At 47.0% G+C, this 23,173-nt stretch overlaps 1 protein-coding gene across 21 annotated transcripts in view; it reads left to right on the forward strand.

Annotated features, from left to right (window-relative positions):
- The window catches only part of NFASC (neurofascin), a 181,278-nt gene that overhangs the window by 43,601 nt on the left and 114,504 nt on the right, over positions 1–23,173 (forward strand). For 2 of the 21 annotated variants that reach the window (XM_078078295.1, XM_036075913.2), the window contains exon 2: positions 12,335–12,422. The exons of the other annotated variants lie outside the window; for them this stretch is intronic. The gene's annotated coding sequence lies outside the window, so the exon portion shown is untranslated. The remainder of the gene's footprint in view (positions 1–12,334; positions 12,423–23,173) is intronic. 21 annotated transcript variants of the gene reach the window in all.

The following is a 23,173-nucleotide window of genomic DNA, read 5'->3' on the forward strand; positions in this document are numbered from 1 at the left end:
TTTGGAACTCAACTTCCAGCGGCTTGAGGAGAGGTCTGATGGAGTCTTTGTTTGCCTGACTCTGAAATTCTGGGGGTGGGGGGAGAGGGTGGGAGGAGAGGTGGAGGGAGAGGGCTCTGCAGGCCCTTTAGACTCCATGGAGAATCGCCTGATAAATACACAGTCATTTGGAATGTATTGTCTTCCTTCCTAAGCCTTTAAGATCTGCCTTCTAAATTACTACTAAAGTGTGTGAGTCTCTTACCTGAGCTCTTAGTGTTTTTCTTTTTTTCACTCTTAAAATCAACTGTATTGGAGTATAATTTACATTCAATAAAATGTACTCATTTTAAGGGTATTGTCAGATGAGATTTGACATATGTATATACCCATGTAACCACCACTCCAATCAAGTTATAGACTATTTCATCACCCCTGAAAATGCCCTCATCCCATCTGCAGGCAGCCTCCCCCCAGCCCCTGGCCCCAGGCAACCACCAGAGGAGTTTTCGGTCACTGTAGATTGATTTGCCCATTCTAGATATCCATGTGTGTGCAGTATGGTCTTTGTGTCACTGCTAGGGTTTGATAAGCCTCAGGGGAGAATAAGTTATTTGAGACTCCCGCATGGGCATGGCCCCTGCCAGGGGATCTCCCGTCTCTGCACCCTCTCTGCCCTTCTCGAACCCTTCAGCCTACTCTTACCTGGTGTGTGGACGTGATACACCTTGAGTCTGTGACAGGAGAAAGATCCCTCCCTTCCCTTTGCTTTGGCACTGAGTCTAGGGAAATGGTAGGGAGAGGAGGTTTGGGGAATTCTGGCCTATGCCTGCAGAGCTCAAGATGTGGGGGATGACTCTCAACCATGAGAAATGGCTGTGGGGTTCCAGGAGGTAGACCCTGGGTAATGTGGAGGTGGACAGGCAAATGAGCTGTCCTCTCTCCTGCCGCTGGCTTTGTTACCACTGTTGCTGCCATTCTTTGCATCAAGGTGGGTGTGAAAGCTGCTCTCCTAGAATTCAGGGGTTCTTTTGAATGAATTGAGGGGCAGGGAAGGGGAGGAAGCAGACTTGAAGCAGACTTCAGGTCCAGCCTGTGGGGTGTGTGTCCTGCTTAGCAAGGATGTGTTGGAGGACAAACAGCAGGGAGCTTGGCTTATTGGCTGTCTTGTGGACTGGAGCTGACCATGCCACACACTCCTCCTTGTGCTCAGGTCTGCAGCTTCTGCTCTCCTTGGGCAGGAAGGAAGGGCAGCTCACGACACTTGATTCTTACATGGTGGCAGTGATCCTAGGTGCCAACCTGGTAGAGAAGGACACAGTGCTAAGAATTTGCTGCAATTTGCATAGCCTTTTGGGGATCCTGTTGACCCATCTCTACAAGTGGGCATATTTGAAGGATATTTTAAGGGTGCTTTCATTTCTTGAGAAAAAGGGATACAAACTAAAGCCAAGATGCTGTCATTATGATATTTTTTTCTTCTGTTTTATCATCATCTTCATTATTATTTCACTGTGGTAAAATACATTGTTGGGGAGGAAGAAATTTTTCTTTTTTTTTTTTTTTTTTTTTTTTAAAGATTTTATTTATTCATTTATTTGAGAGAGTGAGAGAGAGAGAGAGCACATGAGAGGGGGGAAGGTCAGAGGGAGAAGCAGACTCCCTGCCGAGCAGGGAGCCCGATGCGGGACTCGATCCCGGGACTCCAGGATCATGACCTGAGCCGAAGGCAGTCGCTTAACCAACTGAGCCACCCAGGCGCCCCGGAAGAAATTTTTCTATGTCCTTCAAGATCCTTCTAGCTAGATTGAGAATAGGTTGACATGAAAGAGAGTAACAGGAGAAAATCAAGTTTAATTGCATACATCCAGGGAATCTACACAGACATGAAAATCCAAAGACAGTCAGGCAAGATGAGGTATATGTCATCCTGAACTAAGGAGAAGGGGTAGTGTCTGGAACTTCAAAGGAAAGGAATGCAATTCACAGAAAAATGAAAAAGCCTCAACATTTGGTAAACAAATATTTGCTGGACCCCTCAGAAACAATGGGACATAGAGGACTTTGATCAGTCAGGCTTTGCTAGGTTCCTCCCTGTCTACCCTGCCTAGTTTATATCATAATGTAGTTATCTGTGGTGATATCTCCCTTCCTGGAGCCAGTCCTCTATCTAAATTATTTTAGGCAGTTGTGTATGTGTAGGAGGCAGAGGTGAAAGTTTCTTCCTGAGTCTTTTGGGTCTTGATTATTTTCAGCTTAATAATCTTTTTGTAATCTGCATGTCAATGTGGCCCATCTTGGGGTGGCCTGCCCTTGGCTCCTGCAATGCACAACATAAAATTGACCATTTTAACCATTTTTAATTATACCGCTAAGTGGTATTAAACAGATTTACATTATGGTGCAACCATTACCACCATCCATCTCCAGAACTTTTCATCTTCCCAAACTGAAATTCCATACCCATTAAACATTAGCTCCCCATTCCCCACTCCCCCTGGTACCTGGCAACCACCATTGTACTTTGTCTCTATGAATTCCACTACTCTACGTATTTCATATAAGCAGAATCATGCAGTATTTGTGTGTCTGACTTATATCACTTAGCATAATGTTTTCCAGATTCATCCATGTTGTAGCAAGTATCAGAATTCCATTCCTTTTTAAAGCTGAATTAACATTTCATTGTATAGGTATACCACATTTTTGTTTATCCATTCATCTGCCTCATCTGCCAATGGGCATCTGAGTTGTTTCTGCCTTTTGGCTGTTGTGAATTATGCTGCTATTATGAACATTTGTATACAAATATCTGTTCGAGCCATTATGGTATTTAAATGCTCAGCAGCCCCTCCTAGCAGCTCCTCCTGCTTAAATTTACTGCGACCTAGCGCCCAGAGTGGTGTGCATTCCTGCTCCCCTAGCCTGGCACCCTGTCTCTTCTTAAATTCGTGCCTGTGGCAAATGGTATGCTTCAAATACTTCAGTCTTTGATGAGTATGGGGGACTTAGGAGTTTTGAGTTCCTTTCCCTAGAAGCTTTCTTTTCAGTGTGTTTAACTACTCTTGGCCACCAGCTGACTTTTGGAATTTGAGTCCATTAAGTTTCTTAATACCAGAATACAACAGAACACCTTTGGTTCTTCAAGGAAAGAAAAGAAACTAAATTTTATCAAGTATCTATTATGTGCTATCAGGTACCTGTGCTATTAGGTACCATTCAAGGTACTGTAAAAGTACAGCTAGCTTCACATCCTTTTAAAGGGCTCTCCTGTGAGATAGGGACCCAACCTGAGTGTTAAGGGAAGGAAACCAAGGAGAGGCTCAGAGAAGTTAAGTCACTTGCCCAAGCTCACAGAGGCCAACACTCCATACACGACTTAAAAACCTCCCTGGTCTTTCAAATGCAAATGAGCCAGAGAAATTTCTGGGACCTTGTCTTTTACAATGGAAATCCAAGCCTGGAGTTCCCCTTTTGCTTAGAAAAGAATAATCCTTTGGGCTTCCTTGCCCTAGTTTCGGTAAAATATGGAATTATTAATTAAGGTTTTGTTTTGTTTTTCCAAATACACAAAAGTAGAAAATAGTATCATGAATCCCCACATACCCATTCCCCAGCTTCAATAATTATGGACACTTGGTCTGTCTTGTTTGATCAGTCAGGTTCTTCTTTTTGATCCGTGAGGTCCTCCCAAGTGGAATGGCAGCAGTTGGTGTTTTCTGGAAGAGAGAAGGGAAATCAGCAGATCTGGGAATAGCTGACCGAAATCTCTTCCCAGCTAGAGGAGTGTTAATCGCCACCGGTTGGAATCCCCTCTGATGGTTCATTATTCAGCTGGTTACTGAACACCATCCAGGAGGCAGGGGAGGAGGGCAAATCTTTTGAGAGGCCTGGCAGGACCTGGCAGGGTGGTATGCAGAGAGGCTTCCCTTTCTTAGAGCATTTTCCTCCTACTGTTTGATTTTATTGGAATTCTTCTGAGTGGCGAAAGGGAAGGTTATGTAAGGATAACTGTCCCCTTAGGGGAACAACGCTAAGCCAAAGCAGTGTTGAGATGGAACAGGGACTGGTGGGAAATAAGCCTCTAGCCTCTTCAGCTAGATTGATTTAACAAACATTTCCACTTTTTTTTTTCACTTTTAGTTTTTTACGAATACCTCAGTGCGCCAGGCACTGAGCTAAATGCGGCCCATCCAACTCTGACACATTGGTATCTGCTCTCAAGAAGTTTGTGGTCCACAAAAATAATAACTAAGAGCAACTCACACTTGTGTGTGCATTGTCTCATTAATACCCCGGCCCCAAACAGTCTGTAAGAATTATGTCCATGGTGCAGACAAGGAAGCTGGGGCTTCATCCTGCGCTGTGTGTGCAGAATACGTGTAGGTTGGGGAGGGCTGAGGGTCAGAGGAGGGCTGAGGGGACCCGGACCTTCTCTCAGGCTGCAGGAATGTGCTTCTGTAAAAACCCCGCCAGATGTGTGTTCCCAGAGGATTGAGGGCAGCCAAATGGCGTATTTTTTTCTTTGGACTTTATCGAGGACCATGGTATTGATTTTTATTTAAAAACAGGGCCATTCTTCAGGAGGAGGGGAAAAGTCAAGACTGGAACTTGAGAAAGAGTTCTTTCCTGGGGCTGCAGGAAGGGATGGACAGTTTGTCTGTTTGGATTTTATTTAAAAGAAGATTTGGTGTCTTTCAAACTGATGGGACTGAAAGAGGTCATTTTAAGGATAAGGAAGGAGCAGTTTCTGATCTGGGCTGACTCTGCCCAGTGATCAGGTGGTTTGGGGTTCTTGTGGCGGGTCGGGGAACAGCTGATAGCGTCATCCCTGTCCTCCTGGGGTGAGGGGGGCTCTGGTACCCAGTTTCTGCATGGAAGCCTGCCTTGTGAGTTTGAACAGATTTTCTACAATCGGCTCGGCTAATGTGTCTAGCAGGGGGCAGTAAATGATTTATTTTAAAAGACAATCTATGAACCTCTTTCCACTCTCCCCAGGCAGCCCCTCCTCCCTGGCTGTGGGTCAGCCATGACCTGCAGGGTTAAGGTAAACTTAGAAGGCTCTGCCTACCCACCCATAAAGGATGTGAAACATTGAAATGAGAGTCCCAAAGGCCAGGCTCTCCTTTAAGAAGAGAGAAAAGGAAAGCGTTTATTATTAGCATTCTGATTTTTTCTTTTAATTTTTAATTTATTTAAAAAAATAAAGAGGTTTTTCTACCATGAGACGAGGTGCGAGGTGCCATCTGGACCGGAAGCAGGAAGAAGGAACATCCAGGTTCCTTCCAACTATGTCATTTTGGTCTTCTTCCCTCATTGTCCCCATCCTGGAGTCCCAGGTAATTTAAAAGCAAGACTGAGTGCAAGATCAGCTTCCTATAGAACCCCAGAGAAAATGCTGTCTTCCAATCAGTGCATCATCTCCATCTGGACCTTGCTGACAGAGAGAGGAAACATGAAAGTGCACGAGGACACCTCTTTCAGGAACAGAGGGTGTCCCAAACTGGCGAGACAAATGCATGTGGCCTCTCAGAACAAGCCAGAATGTGGCAGCCTGCCTGCCCTCCTGGGACTGCAACTCACAGATGACGGTTGCTATGGATACGGGCAACTGGGGCTCCCCTGGGGCAGCGGGGAGTTGAAGGCGTGAGGCTGTTTGTTGCAATGTCTGTGCTTTCCTCACCGCGGAGCCACACGGTGAGGGACAGGGGACCTGCCTGGCCTGAGCGGTGCCTCCTCAGGGCCCACCCTGGGGGCCCTGGGTACCTAAGGCCACACCACCTGTGTAGAGTCGCTGGGCTTTAGGTGACACATGGGGGGCCTGTCCATCGGTGCTGCATGGGCAGTTCTCTCCTCTTTTCTCCTCATTTTGGAGGCTGGCAGGGCTAATGCTAATAGCTCCCCAGACCCAGGAGAACATTCCTGGATTGGAGGCATTACCTGGTGAAGCTTTATACTATGAGTGGGGCTCTGTCCTGGAGGCTGCAGGAAAGGTATGAAAAGGTAGGGGGAACATAGTTTATGCCATCCGGACATGCCTGGTATGAGGGGAGAGACACAGCCCATGCCATCCTTGAGCTCCCAGTCCGATGGGGACCACCAGAGGTACACCAAGGACCCAGGGTCACGGACAGAGACAGGGTAGAAAAAGCCCATCACTTCACACTTCCCATAAAGTCAGACATGTCTGGGGTGTACCAGGTACTGTACATGGGCCCTTCCTGCCCCTCTGGACTCAGTATCGCTGCTCTTCCCCCAGCCTCCCTCCACTTCTGCCACACCGGGCCCTGGGCTCTTCCTGAGACCCCAGCGGCTGGGGCACTTGGGCCCTGCCTTGCCGTTCCCTTGGCCGGGGGCTGTTTTCTCCATCACCTCCCAGTTGCCTCACTGTTTCACCATATTTATTCAGATCTCTGCTTTGGTACAATTTCCTGACCACCCTGTGGCAAGCAGCATTTCCCGGCTTCCCAGACCCCTCCCTTAGCCTCTCTGCCTGCTTGACTTTTCTTCACAGCACCTGTACTATTGACTAGTTTACTGCTGGATTGTCTGCCTCCCCTGCTGGACGGTCAGCTCCTCCAGTGCTGGCACAGTGCCTTGTTGACCACTGTGTCCCACTGCGAAGAGTATCACCTGGAATCTGGGAGGTACTCAATAAATACTGGATGAATGAGTGACAAACTGTGTAGCATATGGTTAGCTTTGCATTCTCCAGGAGTGTCGACAAATGCTTTTCTAGTAGTCCGCCAATTGTAAAGATAAAACTTCTTACTTGCAATTCTAATTTGTGATTGAAAGACATTCTTCTTAAAATTAGATTTTGGGGCGCCTGGGTGGCTCAGTTGGTTAAGCGACTGCCTTCGGCTCAGGTCATGATCCTGGAGTCCCGGGATCGAGTCCCGCATCGGGCTCCCTGCTCGGCAGGGAGTCTGCTTCTCCCTCTGACCCTCCCCCCTCTCATGTGCTCTCTCTCTCCTCTCATCCTCTCTCAAATAAATAAATAAAATCTTTTAAAAAAAAAATTAGATTTTGGTTTCCTAAGACAATACCTCTCACATGGGGGTATATGGACCCCGGGAGGTTCTTAGATATGATCATGGCAGTTTGGGGATTTGTGTTACTTTTGGAAGGGGTCTGCATATTAGTCAAGTTTGGAGGACCCATGTGTAGTTGCTGGAAATCATGTACATAAGGCTTATGAGGTAGGGTGCATTGGAGGTGGCCTCTGGAGAACTTTCTGGAAAGCAGATCTTGAGCAGCAAGTTGAAAGAAAGGAGCAGGTCTTTATACAAGACAGAAAGGCATTGGGTGACTTGCTTTCGGGGTCTGGCTGGTGATGGTAAGGGGCCATAGGAGGCAAGCCCCCATGAGCCGTGGGGTCCCAGCATATCTACTTGGCTGAAGTGGAGTCTGAACTTGGATAGAGCAAGGTGAAGCAGTTAAGTTGAGAGCACTTCCTGCCCCGGGAGCCTGGATTTGAGTGACAGCCATGCAGGGCTGGGACTGCACTGGAGCAGTGACCCATAAACTCTGCTTTCTGGCCCCCTCCCCATCACTTACGGCTCACTGCAGTTTTGTTGGCGTGACGGCCCCTCCAGGGAGCGCCGTCCCCCCTCCGCCCCCCCCCCCCCCCCCGCCGTGGCTGGTGCAGCTGGGGCGGAGGGTGTGTGCAGGAGTCAGCTGGCAGGTGGAAGATGACCCAGCCCACGGAGGACGGTCCCCGGCTCACCAGCTTGCAGTCCTTTGTTTAACTGGGAATCAACCAGGCCAGAGGTCAGCATTTTCCTTGGAAGACTGTCAGAGCCTGCCTATGGTTAACGGGGAGCAGGGTCAAGTTCCCAGGGAGTGGGCCAGGATCAGGCCCTATCTCCTGAATCAGCTCTCCACTGTCTGCAGTCTGGCTGGTGCCAGCACCAGGTGACTGGCAAGGTGGCCTCTGCAGCCTGGTCACCGAACCAGACGCGAGCCGCCGCTGGGAGGCCCTTTACAAACCAGGCAGTGACTTCCTTGTTATAGGGACGAGGTGCCCAGAGTTACTGCAGAGCTGGGACCCAGACCAGCTCAACACTCTTTCTGACACCTACTGTTTGGGACAGGGGCCCAGGTGGGCAGTGAGATGGGGGCCCCAGCGCCCTGCACCTTGCTTCCTATACTTCACTCCGAAGTATTAAGGTCTGCTCAGGGAGGTTAAAAGTATCCCGCTCTCTGCTGGAGTGACGGTTGTTCTCCTTGAACACACGGCTGTGATGTGGCTTCCTCACCCTGCCGGGGGTGGCGAAACAGACACACTCCAGGACTGTGCTCGGGAGACTTTCAGCCCTGGGGGTGAAGTGTGCATAATGAATAGCCCTGAAATGAAAGGGAGGGGCCTGTGCCTGGCAGGGCTCCACCCTTCTCTGTTGGCCGGCTTCCCTTCCACCTGCCCTAGTGCTTCCAGGGTCCCTCATCGTGGGGGTGGTTCCTGAAATCACCGTCTGGGTTTTGAGGTCCCTTCCTCCTGCCCCCTCCCTGGCTTGGAGGATGGGATCATGTGGAGGCCAGCAGAAGGGGAATGGGGCAGAGAGAATGCCTGACCTAGAAGATAAACTGAAGGCCTGTTCAGTTTGGGATCTTGAGGAGGGAGTGAGAAATGTCTGAGTGTTAAGGGCTCTGGTTTTGGAGCCTGAGATTTGGAGACTGAGATTTGCACCCAAGCCCTTTGCCCTGATCTTGATCAGACTGCTTAACCTTTCTAAGCTTCAGTTTCCTCATCTAAAAAAGTAGAGTTAAAAGTGCCTCGAACACATGGGGCGCCTGGGTGGCTCAGCCCATTAAGTGTCTGCCTTTGGCTCAGGTCATGATCCTGGGGTCCTGGGATGGAGCCCCAGGTTGGGCTCTCTGCTCAGCAGGGAGCCTGCTTCTCCCTCTGCCTGCCGCTCCCCCTGCTTGTGCACTCTCTCTCTGAAATAAATAAAGTCTTTAAAAAAAAAAAAAAGGCAGCACCTCGCACACAGCACTGTGATGAGGACTCCCTGAGATAATATATATCAATAGAGCACTCATCCGAGTGCCCAGTCCCTAGTAGGTAAACATGATAACGTAACTCAGCATCGTCATCATCACCACATGATGGCCCAGTGCCTACGTTGTGCCCAACACCGTGGTGTGTGTTACAGAAGATCAAGGGGATTTCTGCACCAGCCATTGGGCATGGATGGGTCTGAATAGAGAGAGTGACATAAAAGAGAGTACCCTCCAAAACATACACATCAATCTAAAATGGGGAGATTTCGACTAAGTAAGGATGTGTTAGGGAGAAATCCATAAGGGAAGGCCTTTTGAGGCATTGAGTGTGGGATTAGGAAAAAGCTTGGCATATTTTCAAAATAATATTCCAGTTTTAGTATCTCCCCCCACCCTTCTCTCCCTAAGTGAACAATTGAGAATAACACAGTGAGGTTCAAGGAGGAAGTCCTTGGCCAGGTGGCCAGTAGCCCAGAGAATAAAACCTTCCATCTTCACATTCACCTTGCCCTCCTGGGGGCAGAGACCACTAAGGAGCCTCCTTCTCAAAGATCAGAGCGTCTGCATGGCCCAATGGAGGAAGAATCTTCCACCCTCTTTGCTCTTGCTGGACTCTGTGGGATGCTAGAAATATTTTTCAACCCACCGAAGGAGAAAGAACTGACCAGGGCCGGTGCCAAAATATTCAGTAAATTCAAAAGAGTCTTTTGTTTGATGAAGAAAGCCGCTGGCCTGGCGCCTCCTCTTCTGATCTGACATCACAGCCTGGTGGGTTGGGCCTTCCATTCTCATCCAGCCCCCACTCCCGGGCTGAAAGGCAGTTCGCCTATTCAGGATTCTTTAGGAAAGCTCATTTCTGGTTCCACCTGTTTGTTGGACAGCCTTAGACAACTCCTTGGGCCCCTCTGGCCTGAGTTGCTTCACCTGTGAAATGGCCATACCAGCTCCGCTCCCTCTGAAGGGTGAGTTCTGACCTGGTGGTCTCTTGCTCGACCTCCAGCTCTCAGGTCTGAGCTTGGATGACACGAGTGTTGCCCCTTTTCCAGATGGGCACTCCGGGATGTCAAACATACAATTCTGCCATGATCCAAAACACGTTTGAGCTCTGCTTTGGAATTTGCCTTTGAGCTTGGGCACATTCGTTCAATATCCTCAGTGATGGACAGTCTTCTTCCTCTTACAGGGAAGTTGATTTCCAAATCGGGACAGTAAGTCATGTAGTATACACATGTGTCATGACAATAAGGATATGATCAAACTGAATGAAGACACTTCTAGTTCCAAACAAATGAGGCTGATTTTGTTCTGCTTTAAACTGACTCAGAAGTCAGTTCCAAGTAAAATTTTAAGAACATTTTGAGCAAGCACTGCATCCTGAGAACACAAGTGGTAGACTCTTGTAATTTTAAGGACAACACTCATTTGGATACATTAATTCTGATTTTAAAAAATAAATTTCTACTTTATATATTTATACTGCATGTTTTAAAAAGGCAATTATCCTCTTTGTTCCTGTTCATTTCCTAATGCATTTGTTTTATGTTAGGGTGTCTGTGATTTTTATTTTCTTAACAATGTGGCTTGCCCTGATCATTATCAGTTATAAAAACGTAAAACGTCCCGTCTCATGGTTCTCAGACCTATCTCAGCTCGCTCAAACCCAGACTTCTGGGCTCACACACATTTTCTGATTTGGTAAGTCTAGGGGGGCTTTGTAATTTGCATTTTTAATAGACTCCCAGGTGATGCTGCTGCCCCGGGACCATATTTTGCGAACCCCTGGCCTAACTGAAAGGGGTTTGGGTGATCAAATCCAACTCCCTTTGTTGTACAGATCGGTAAACTGAGGTACAGGGAGACGTGCCTCCCTTGCAAAGCTGGCAGTGGAATCCAAACATCCTATATGCCCCGTCTGGTGCTTCACAAACTCCTGTTTCTTGATTTGAGACTAGTTAACAGGACACCACTTTTTAGAATTTTGCAAAACCTTCTTTTTTTTTTTTTTTAAGATTTTATTTATTTATTTGACAGAAAGAGACACAGCAAGAGAAGGAACACAAGCAAGGGGAGTGGAAGAGGGAGAAGCAGGCCTCCCATGGAGCAGGGAGCCGGACACAAGGCTCGATCCCAGGACCCCGGGATCATGACTGAGCCGAAGGTAGACACTTAACGACTGAGCCACCCAGGCGCCCTGCAAAACCTTCTTAATTTTAAACAATCTGGCCTGGGGATGCCTGGGTGGCTCAGTCCATTGGGCGGTTGCCTTCGGCTTGGGTTGTGATCCCAGGGTCCTGGGATTGAGTCCCGCGTGGGGCTCCCTGTTCAGCGGGGAGCCTGCTTCTCACTCTGCCTCTCCCTCTGCTATTCCCCCTGCTTGTGGTCTCTCACTCTCTCTCTCAAATGAATAAAAAAAAATAGTAGTCTGGCCTTTTAGCCCCTGTAGTATGACGAAGTCATGATTTTCATCTCACTGCAGGAATAGCCTGTGTTTAACTTGCTTTTTTTTTTATTGTGATAACATATCTGCAAGCTAAAATTTACTTTCTTCACCATTTTTCAGTGTGCAGTTAATTCTGTAGCATGAAGCGCATTCACGTTGTGTGACCGTTACCACCGTCCATCTCCAGAACTCGCTCATCTTCCCCACCTGAACATCTGTCCCCGTTAAACAGTACCTCCCCGTAGCCCCCTCCCCCAGCCCCCAGTAACCACCATCCTACTTGCTGTCTCTGAAGTGAACGATTCCAGGTACCTCAGCTAAGTGGAATCAGACAGTACTTGTCCTTTTGTGACTAGCTTATTTCACTGAGCACAATCAGGTCTTCATGGTTCATCCGTGTTGTACCATATATCAGAATTTCTTTCCATTTTAAAACTGAGTAATATCCTGTTGTCTGTATATACTACATTTTGTTTGTCCATTCATCTGTTGATGAACACTTGGGTGGCCTCCACTTTTTGGTTTTTGTGAATAATACTGCTGTGAACATGGGTGTGCAAATATCTTTCTGAGTCCCTGCCTTCAGTTCTTTTGGGTATATGCCCAGAAGTGGAATTGCTGGGTCATATGGCAATTATGTGTTTCATTTTCTTCCTTTTTTTTTTTTTAAAGAATTATTTATTTATTAGAGAGAGAGAGAGAGCTCATGAGCACGGGGTGGTGGAGGGGGAGAGACAAAGGGAGAGGGAGAGAGAATCTCAAGCAGACACTCTGCTGAGTGTGGGGCTGGATCTCATGACCCTGAGATCATGGCCTGAGCTGAAATCAAGAGTCAGATGCTTAACTGACTGAGCCACCCAGGTGCCCTCTGTGTTTAATTTTCTGAGGAACCTGCTTTGCTTTTGATTCCAGGAGCTTAAGGATCTGCCATGAACAAATTTGTAGATAACAGAGTCTGAATAGTCCCTGGCTCTTACTCCTCTGGTGCCCGTGTTGGGAGGTGAGTCGGCTGCCCCGAGGCCTCGTGATAGAGCGACCCTGTTATTCCCACTTTACTCCCAGAGGCTGTAGATAGTCTTCAAGCTTTCTCTCTTCTACTCCTTGACTCTGCTCTGACTTCACTCTCACCAATCTCCATTCATATTTGTCTTGGGACATTTATGTGTTTGTGTTCCCATCCACCAAATTTCACCAGCCCCAGAAGGCTCCCACTGCATTGCAGAATGAAGTCTGGACTGAATGGGGCCAACTCCATTGCACTGCACCTTCCATTCTCTGGGTGGAATATGACTGTCCTCCCAGGAAGGCGGCATATCAGGGGGTGGGGTGGGAAGACCTCACACAGAGTGGAGAGTAAGAAATACTTACAGAATTAATGAATGAGTATGACAAAGAGCCTAGCATGCTATCAGGCAGGGTTTGGGGGCTGGGCATTTTGCAAGAAATAGCCAACCACTTGGCTTGGCTTTTGCCACCATCCAGCAGTCTCTGGGGCTGCACCAGCTGCAGGGACACTGGTGCTGCCCTGGGAATAAAGAGGGCAGTTGGGAAGTCTAGCGCCTTCTGCTTCTGAATAGGTGCCAGCTTGAGGGTAGGAGGACGAGTCTTCCACCCTCATTTGGGGGGCATCTAGAGCAGCGACTCCTGAAATCAGCAGAGAGAGCACTGGGGGCGAAAGAAGAAGGAAGAATAGGCTCTAGACTTGTCAACTTGGTTCCAGCCCAAGTCTGCAAAAACCCAAATGTCTCTTCAGCTGACTCGAGGATATTGTGAAACTTCAAAACCAAAATGATTGTATTTTAAGTTTAAGGAAAATTGAGACTACACAGCATTCTCTTCCTGGTTGATTTGCAGAATCCTTCTATCCATGATGCAATAGCAGGCAAGTGTGGAATTCCTACAAGTGGGTCAGTAGCACTTTTCCACCCTTTCCATGGTCACTTAACGTAGTGGCTAGGTCACTTAAAAATTTTTTTAAAGCAACAAGATGCCCATTATTGATGTCATCAGAAATTACTCTTTCGGTCTAGTTCTAGTGCCCCATTATCCAAATTAACAGAGGGTAAAATGAAGTAGATGTGGTAGTTAATTCACGGAATCCTTGTTGGCTAAGAAAAACATCCTTTTTATTGATTTTGTATCAGCAGATGATACAGCCTTTCTGTGTAGAGTTTTATGGTTAACAGTTCACTTTTACTGACGTGTCTCTACACATTGGTAAATGGCTTGTCAGATCTGGATACTTTGACTTTCTTTTCCTTCGGGCCATTTTCTCGGAGGGAGGTGGTCCAGACTGCCAGCCCTAAATGTGTTGTATCCTTGTTTCCTTCCCTCCGGTTGGAAGGAAGGCTGCTAAGAGTTCCCAGAGGTGAACAAGGATTGTTCCCAGGAACAATCAGGGAAAGTAAATGTACCGGGTGGCAATTGGAGATATCTGCCTGGCTGCTGGGAGCCCGTCATCAGGTCTTCAGAAGACAAATTTGTAGAATCCATTAACATCGATGCTTGCTGCTAATTGTAACCAGACCCCACCTTATCTCAGCATCTTACTGCTGCTTGAAAAGGGCAGTTCCCCTCCGGGAGCTGATTACCCTTTCCTGCTGCCCTGTGTATAAAAATGAGAGGATGTTTATTTGCTCAAGGCTGCAACAGAGTCTTCAGATGAGACCAGCAAAGTCTTTATGGGCCTCCCCTGCCCCTGAGAGCTGTCTGCACACATCTGCTTAGGGTGAGGCAAGCACCCAGGCAGATGCGGCTGACTTGCCAGGTGTTAGACCTTCGGGAAGAGTTATTCAGTGCTTTACATCTCCCGAGATAGGGCGCCTGGGTGGCTCAGTCGTTAAGCGTCTGCCTTTGGCTCAGGTCATGATCCCAGGGTCCTGGGATCGAGTCCCACATTGGGCTCCCTGCTCGGCAGGAAGCCTGCTTCTCCCTCTTCCACTCCCCCTGCTTGTGTTCCTGCTCTCACTATATCTCTCTCTGTCAAATAAATAAATAAAATCTTTAAATAAATAAATAAATAAATAAATCCCCCGACATAGAGGCCATGAGGCACCTCCTTGGTAACATCCATCCCTTCCTCCATCCATTCTTTCAGGTAGTGTTTGCTGAGCATTCAGGTACTTGTGCTGGGAGCAGCCCCGTGGCCAGAGCTGTGTGAGACCTGGCGTGTGCTGTCTCAGAGCCTCCAGGATGCTTGAGGAAACCAGACTGTTCTACAGGAAAATGTAGGCAGCAATACAGGGAAGGCCTTGGGCCAACAACCCCATTGTGTTCTAGGTAAATAAAGAGCATGTGAAACTCAACTCTTGCTCCTAAACAAGACATGAAGTAATACCAGGAGTGGGGGAGAAGTCAAGTATTTTAAGTATCTTAAGGAAAAGTATTTAAGAAACATGGTGTCTGTATCTTTGGAAAGTGGGGGGCCTTTTCTAAGAGGGGGTTATGGGGAGGTGACAGTGCGTGCATCCCCTGGTGCTCGCCCAGTGGTCTGGTGCCATGGGAGTGGGCCAGGCCTTCTTGGGCAAGCATAGTGGGATGGACAGGGAAGGTATTACCTCAACTGAGAGCCAAAGAAATTTGGGTCTCCATCATAGGAGCTAGACATAAGGTATCTTGAGTCATATTTGAGGGTAGAATGTAAAAATCTCCTCCCAGACAGGATTCTTGATAACTTGGCATCTTGGCCTGGAGGCCCTAGAAAGGCAAGGGCTTTTGTGCTACAACTTCGTGAGGGAGCATGATCTCAGAGAACAGAAGCGAAGGAAAAGGTGAGAGATACAGGGAAAGAGGGCAAGGACGTGAGGATACGTTATTGATCTGGTCGCCTCTTGGTATCAAGCCCAACCAGTGTCAGTCTTTCAGGATTATAAAAACGGATTGTTCCTTGGGACAGTCAATCAGGAGAGGAAGGGCTACCCTCTCGCAATGGTGAAGAGCTCGTCCCACTGGGCATCCATTCCCCTGCCTCTCTGGGTGGCATGTGGCCGGGCTCCCGAGTGGCCTTGCATTGTCTCACTCCCCAGTGTCAGTAAGAAGCCCTAGGGATGGAAGCAAGAGGTACAGGAAGTAGGAATTCATCAAGGCACTGCTGGTGGTGCCCATGTGAAGTGGGTAGCTCTCACAGAGGCGGTCACTCCAGTAGTGTCCGGGACTATAAGAAAAGGCCAAAGGCTCTGGGGACAGATGTGGCTTGAGAGGCACTTGACCACATATCTGCACACCACAATGGACAGGAGGCAAGGGAAATTTTCTTTCGGTATTGGTAAAAGTGTGGGGCGTAGAGTGGAACGGAGGGATTGGGGGATGGGGCAGGGGTAGCCCAAGAAGCATTATTGGTTTTCCCAAGAGAGATGGAGATAAAGATGAAGAGGAAAGATGCCCAGATAAGCAGCAGCACCTGCCACTGAGTCTGCTGTGGCCAAAGCTCTGGTCAGACTAACCCAGTCCGCGGGGAGACCATTTTCTTTCCAGTCCTGGCCTCCCTGGAGCCCTGCACCTAACCCAGCCCAGAGCAAAAGATTCTGTGTATTCCCCTGTTAGTACTAAGCACCAGCGTGTGCCTTGTACTGGTATAGGCGTCGTGCTGGATTGTTTTAAATTCGAGTTCATCAATGAGCCCCACAGTAAGCACTATATGAGCATACGAAGGTAGCTCAGGGTTGGTAAAAATAGAAACATTTCGAATAAAGTGGATTCTCTGACACCTACTACACCTGGGAAGGTTGCTTTTGTGAGGCTACATCCTTCTTGACCCTCTTGAATAGTTAACCCCTTCCTTCCCTGAATTCTTAAGACTCAGCTCTGTCTCCGTGACCTACTGCTGCCTCACAGGCCACCCCCAGACTTTAGTTGGCCATATGTCCATCCCTAACAGGCCACCGCCAGACTTAAAACAACAACCTATCACTTATTGACAATTCTGGGGGTCAGCAATTTCAGCGGGGCTTGGTTGGGACGTTCTTCTGATGGTCATGCCTGGAGTTCTTCTGATGGTCATGCCTGGACTCATGTGGCTGCAGTCCCCTGGTGGCCCAAAGGGGGCTGGATGATCTCAGCTGATTGGTCCGGGGCTGTGCTAGATGGTAGCAAGATGGTAGCAGCTTGCTGCATAAGGCCATTGACTGAGCACCTGGAATGTGGCTGCCCTGAGCTGAGATGTGCTGTAAATGCAAACCACACACACAGTGGATTTTGAAGACTTCGTAACTATGTCTACTGCAAACCATCTCATTTAGTAATTTTTATATATTCATTACATGTTGAAATAATCTTTTGGAGATTGGGTTAAATAAAGTATATGAAAGTTAATATTACCTGTTTCTATTAGACTGTTTTGTAGTGTTTTAATATACCTATTAGAAAATTAAAAATTATGCATGTGGCTTGTGCTGTTATATTTCTGTTGGACTATGTTGCGCCATGTGAAGGAAATGTGTAGTTGCATGACACGTGGATCTAGAACATACATTTCACGGTTTACACATGTAACTGATAAAACAGATGTGTGTTCCTGCCTTTCATCTCTTGCCCATACATTTCACTTCTGGTGGAAGGATCCAGCATCACTTACACTTGGGGAGCCTGGGCTAGGATGCAGAGCCTTGTTTTGCAGCACTTCTGTTTTGTGAAGAAGGGGAAGAAAGCCCAGGGAGGGAAATGACTTAGTAAGGACTAGAACCCAGGATTCCTGCTATCCAGGCCTGTCTACGCTACTCACACCCTTCAGTGACACTTGGTTGAATCCCAGACTTCTCCTTAGACCATCTGCTTCTCCAGCTGAGGTGCTCTCCTCTTTCCAGACACCCTAAAACCCTTCCCTACCCCGATCACATGCCTTGCCTTTGCGCCACAGGCAGCCTGACATTTTATACTCAATCCCAAGCGCCAGAAGCAGATGCAGGAGCTCAGAGTACTGCCGTTTGACATTCTGCTATAATCAGCTGTTGTTCACTCACCTAACCAAACGGGTGGAACCAGACTGGGAGCAGGGCTCCCAAATCAGCCTGGAACCAAGAATGAAAAGTAGAACCTATGATTATTACTGACCATCACTGAGCTAGCTGGGCTAAAGCACATCTGCCTTGCCTTTTGGCCCAAATGCTCCGAGGTCCTAAGGGAGCCTGTAGCTTCCATGGCTACAGCAAAGCAAAGCTGTGCTGCACACCTTGCAGATGCTCCAACACAAATATCGTTAGACAGCAGGGAAACAATTATCAGGTTTTCTGGTGATCTGGTTGAGACTTGAACTAAAGCACAGCAGGAAGCATGAATAGGAGGGGACCAAGTAATTAGATACTTAGAAGCTAAAATTGATAGGAATTGGGTGTGGGAGGCTTGGAGAGAGGAGTCTGGTTCTTGAGTCTAGCTGGGTGAACCTGCTGGATGATGATCTCCTTCACTGATAATGCGACTATAAGGAAGAGGTGGAGGTTTGATAGAGATCATAGGTCTGGTTTAATTATGTTGTGTGGTTTTTTTTTTTAAAGATTTTTTATTTATTTATTTGAGGGAGAGAGAATGAGAGAGAGCAAGCACATGAGAGCGGGGAGGGTCAGAGGAAGAAGCAGACTCCCCGCCGAGCAGGGAGCCCGATGCGGGACTCGATCCAGGGACTCCAGGATCATGACCTGAGCCGAAGGCAGTCGCTTAACCAACTGAGCCACCCAGGCGCCCTAATTATGTTGTTTTTAAGGTGGCGTATGGGAGACCCTTGGGGAGAAGATCAGTAAATAGCTAGAGATGCAGATTTAATTGTGGAAGAGAAGGAAGGACATCAGAAATCGATATTGAATAGCAGCAGGTGGTTAAAACCATTGGTGGAGATAAGCTTCTTCAGGGGGGTTGTGGAGACTCAGAAGACAACATGACGGAGAGTGAGACCCTGGGAAATAGGCATGTTTCCAGTGCAGGGAAAAGAAACAGAACCTTTGAAGAAGTCCAAGAAGTGATCCAGCCGTAGGGCCTGGGACTTCATCTGTAATTGCTAAAGAAAAGGAGAAAGAGATTCCTGGAATGTAGTGAGCCATGTGTTGTTCGTCTTTTTATCTCCCAAAGGGCTTTTAGAAGACACACAATTAATGTTTGTTAACTTGAATTAAGTTGCATTATAGTGCACTGCACTGATTTGAGCTGAATTGAGTTTACTACTTCCTGGGCTGCTCTAGGAGTTTTAGGCTTTCGCCCTGCTCTGTCCAGATTCTCCCCTTTCCTTTCTCTTGTTCACCAAGTCCAGGACACAACAAGAACTTTGTTGCCCAATTAAACGTTTCAGAGTCTAAGGAAAAGCTACAGATTATCTCACCATTACCATTTGCCTACCTTCAGGTGATAGTGAGCAGAATGCCCAAGGTAACAGAGGCTTAGGTAAAAGGACATGGAATGACCTCTCATAATAAACAGTCGGAAGGTAGGTGGTTTCAATTCTGAGGCAGGACTTTGGTTGTAAAGGACCTGTGTTGTGGTGTTTTTTTTTTTTTAATCTTTCAAATTTCGTATCTTTACTTTGTCAACTCTCAGTTCCTACATTTATCACCTCATGGTTTTGAGATGGCTCCATAATTCCAAGCAACATGTCCTAAAATAGTCAAGTTCTTGGTAGGAATAAAATGTCAGGCCTCTGCTGTGTCTTTGACGGAGATAAAAATCTTCATCATGGTGGCGCCTGGGTGGCTCAGTCGTTAAGCGTCTGCCTTCGGCTCAGGTCATGATCCCAGAGTCCTGGGATCGAGCCCCGCATCGGGCTCCCTGCTCTGCGGGAAGCCTGCTTCTCCCTCTCCCACTCCCCCTGCTTGTGTTCTCTCTCTCGCTGTGTATCTCTCTCTGTCAAATAAATAAACAAAATCTTTAAAAAAATAAAAAAATAAAAATAAAAAAATAAAAAAATAAAATAAAAAATAAAAAATAAAAAAAAAAAGAAGTTTCCCCAGCTGACTTCCTGTTATGCCTCATCAGCCAGGTTGGCCGTATGTCCATCCCTAAGCCAACTACTAGCTAAGGGGAATGGTATTACCATGCTTGGCTTAACCAGATCATGGCTCATCCTTTGGAGCTGGAGGAAGATCCACCTTCCTTGGGCATGGTACTACCAGAAAAAGAACAAAACAAAACAAAACAAAAAACTGGTGCCCCATAAACTAGGGAAGAAGGAAGGAATGGCTGTGGAAAGAAATCAGTGGTGTCTTCCTTATCCATATTTTTGGTTCTTGTGACTTAGGTTTGAAAACATTCAATTCAACATTTATCGAGTACTTACTCAATGTATCAAGAATAGTTATTCCACCACTGAGGCAGATAACAGGTCAGATTTTAAAATCTGAGTAGATCCTTCTGCCTACCACCTCTTGTTGAGCTCTGTTACTCCTTGGTGGACTTTTCTCGCTTGGGATCCTGAACCAACCCTCTAGGTTCTGCTCAGTTCTAAACTGATAATGTGGCCAGTTCCCTCACCATCTTGGTTGGTGCTACCCCTGACTTTCAAAATCCTGGATTCCCATCATCTTTGTTGTGTTTCAGTGGACCTTGTCCTCTATACTTCTGGTCTCCTCCCTTTAAAATATTTTCCTGCCTATTCTCCTATCTCTGATCCATCTCCCTCAGTCTCAGTTTCCATCTGTCAGCCTCCATGTCACCTTCTAGCTGGTGTGCTCACTCTCTTTTTCTTCCTACCCTCTTCACTCTCTTCCACCTTGGGCCTTGTACCACTCTGTTCCTCCGAAGTCACCTGCTGACCTCTGCTGACTGTTCCCGATTTGGACAGTCTATGGCTCAGAAAGTTCCAGTGAGTCCCCATTACCTGTTACATGAAGTCTGAAATCTGATAAAAAGATAGATACCTAGCCAACAACAGTGTTGCCTTTGTAGAGGGGACTTGGATGAGGGGTTCCTTAACGTCATCTGTATTACTTGAGACTTTTACTGCAGCAAAGTATTCTGTGTGACTTGCATAATTAAAAAACAAAACGAGAAACTTCTAGCCCAGCATTCTGAGCTTTCCACATTCTTTCCAGCTCCTCTCCCACTACTCTTCTATGTGAACTTTCCTCTCCATTCAGATTGGCATCCTTCCTCCCCTCGAGACCAGCCTTGAACTGTTGCACAAGACACAACCCATTATCAAATGACCTATGCCTTTCCCTTCTGACTTAATCAATCTCTACCCCTTCCTCAAGCTTCCAAGACCTAGACTGACTAACACCTTGCCCGGCAGCCCTATCTCACCTCCTGCCAGCCCCTCCCCCTCCCCAGAAGCCTCCCGGGATCGCTTGCATTCTCCGTGAGCTTTTGCTGTTGTACATCAGGGGCCCGGACACGGCGACCCCTGTGTCACTCAGCTCTGCTCTTTTGGTGCTGCCTGATAGCACATCCACTCTCGCTGCCTTTATTCATTCACTCTGATTTTTGCTGGTGACACTGAATGTGGCTGGCGTGGCTGAAGCAGAATGTCAGCTGACAGTAGTGGGCTTTAAGATGTGGTCTCCCAAAATGTACTGACCATGAACTGAAAACACTTGCACTATTCATTTGGCTCTTAGATGTTTACTTCCTGGTTATAACTCTGATATTGTAGCCTTGAGGCATTTGCTTAAATGGCACATCGTCACCCACTGCTTCCTGTATATTTTATCCCCCTAATAAGATGGTAATGGCATAAAGGGCCGTATCATATCTTATTTATTTCTATTTACTACCCCCCCCAGCATCTTTCTCAGTAAATAATTTATTGTTTTGATCTTAATCCAATTTCCTTACAACATTTTCTTCATAGCTACATTTTCAAACCAGCACTCATAGACTTACTCATTTTTTAAATACTTAAGACACCACATTTGAATTTGAGGGTTGATGTTTCCCACCTCCTTTATGTAAGTGACCCCTCTAACCCCATAATCACCTACTTGGAGGTTCAACGCCTGGAAGAGCCTTCTCTGGGTTTCTACTTTCCTCCCTGATCTGTAGGAGGTTGAGAATGAAGGGAATTGGTTCTGCAAATGGGATAAGTTGCCTGGAAATGGCCTGATCCACTGGTTACCCTGAGACTGTGTTGTGTAGAAGCTTCTGAACAGCACACAGCTCTGCCCACTCTCTGGCCTGAACGAGACAGCAAGGAGTGGGCCAGAAGGAACAAAATGGAGGCGGGGGAGCCAGAGTGGGGTAATCAGAAAAGCTGAATGCAGAGAACTGAGGCCCATTGCCTGAGGTTGCTGCAAAATTGGTGGGAGGGGGAGCAGCGCAGCCCCTCCCTCCCCCCACCGTGGCTGGTGCTCCATGGCTTTAATAATTGTATTCTGAGTAGCATTTAGACTGGCATTTAGTCAGGCCCAGAATGCGAATTCTTGCAGAGGAGGCAGCCAGCACAATCCTGCTTTGTTCTAGTTCTTTGAGGACTAAGGAAATAATTTTTAAAACAATACCCTCCTTCCTGGGCTGTCACTTATTTGTTTGCTCTGAGGATTTCTCAGTAACTCTTTGGTCTCTGTTGTTTGTGTTTAACCTCTGTGCTCCTAACCATAATGTAGGAATTGGTAGGAGGGAGGGTTTGGGTTTTTATGAAAGGCTGGTGATGTATTAATTGTGCTGTTCTACGTATATTGGACACTCGTCAAGGGCCGTGGGCCAGGGTCTCTCCATTTTCCCTTTAGGCATCCATTCGACACTTTGCAGGCCTTGGTTTGACACAGTCCAGGACCATTCTAGGAACTACTTGGGTGTGGAAAAGAAAAAGACATGCTGTAGTCAGTATACAATATTATTATAAATGGCTGACACTACTTATTGAATTTCTTTTACTCTGACCAGAAACTAGGCTAGAAACATTATAGATATCACTAAGTGTAATTGTTAAACATTTCTTGAGTGGTTTTTTTCCCATGCCCGATGCTAGGGGTTGGGGAGGGAACTTAGGCTAGCAGGAAAGACAACTAACCTTAAGCAAGTAATTACAAGTGTGTATGGGTGCCTTGCCACTCTTAAGGGTGCTCTTCCCAGCTGCATCAGATCACTGGAGCTTGTTAGTAGAATGTAACCCCAGATATGCTGCATTTTAACAAGATCATTGGGTGATTCATTTGTATGTGCTGCAAAGAAGGCACTACCAGCAGACTGGGATTTAGCTTGCTCCGGGATGGCAGGGCAAAGAAGGTTCTCTGCAGAAGTGACTTTTAAGCTAAGAAATGACGAGGGCCTAGCAGGAAAGAAGATAACAGGTGGAAGGTGAGGTGGAGGAAGCTTCAGGCAGAGGGAGCAGCATATGCATGCTGGGGCTGTGACATGCACTTTGATAGCAGAGCTGAGGGCTAGACATGGGCCAGCTGGGGGAAAGCCTTGTAAACCAGCGTAGAGAACTTAGATCCAGTGTGAATGGATTGAAGAGAAATACTGTCTCCGCTCTATAGATGAGGAAACAAACCAGAGCTCAGACAGGTTAAATAACTGGCCCAAGGCCACAGAGCTAGGAACTCTTTGGTAAACTAATATGGGCTGGAATTTATATCCGGGTCTCTAATTCCAAAGCCCCTTTTCAAAACCCCTTCATGATTTTGTCTTCTCAGGTAATTAAGAAGACAAAATATGATATAATTTTTAATGCATCTCTGTAGTAGTTAGGATTTGAATGATCTTATAATAAAGTGGCTTCAGTAAAACAAGATGATTACACTTGGAATAGCATAATAAAATTCGTGAAGTCAAAAGAGATATAAATTCATTTTGAGCACAGATTTTACCCCCTTAGGGGCGGGAAGGTACAGTATA

The sequence above is a fragment of the Halichoerus grypus genome, chromosome 7, assembly GCF_964656455.1.
Source record: "Halichoerus grypus chromosome 7, mHalGry1.hap1.1, whole genome shotgun sequence".
NCBI classification, from domain to species: domain Eukaryota; kingdom Metazoa; phylum Chordata; class Mammalia; order Carnivora; family Phocidae; genus Halichoerus; species Halichoerus grypus.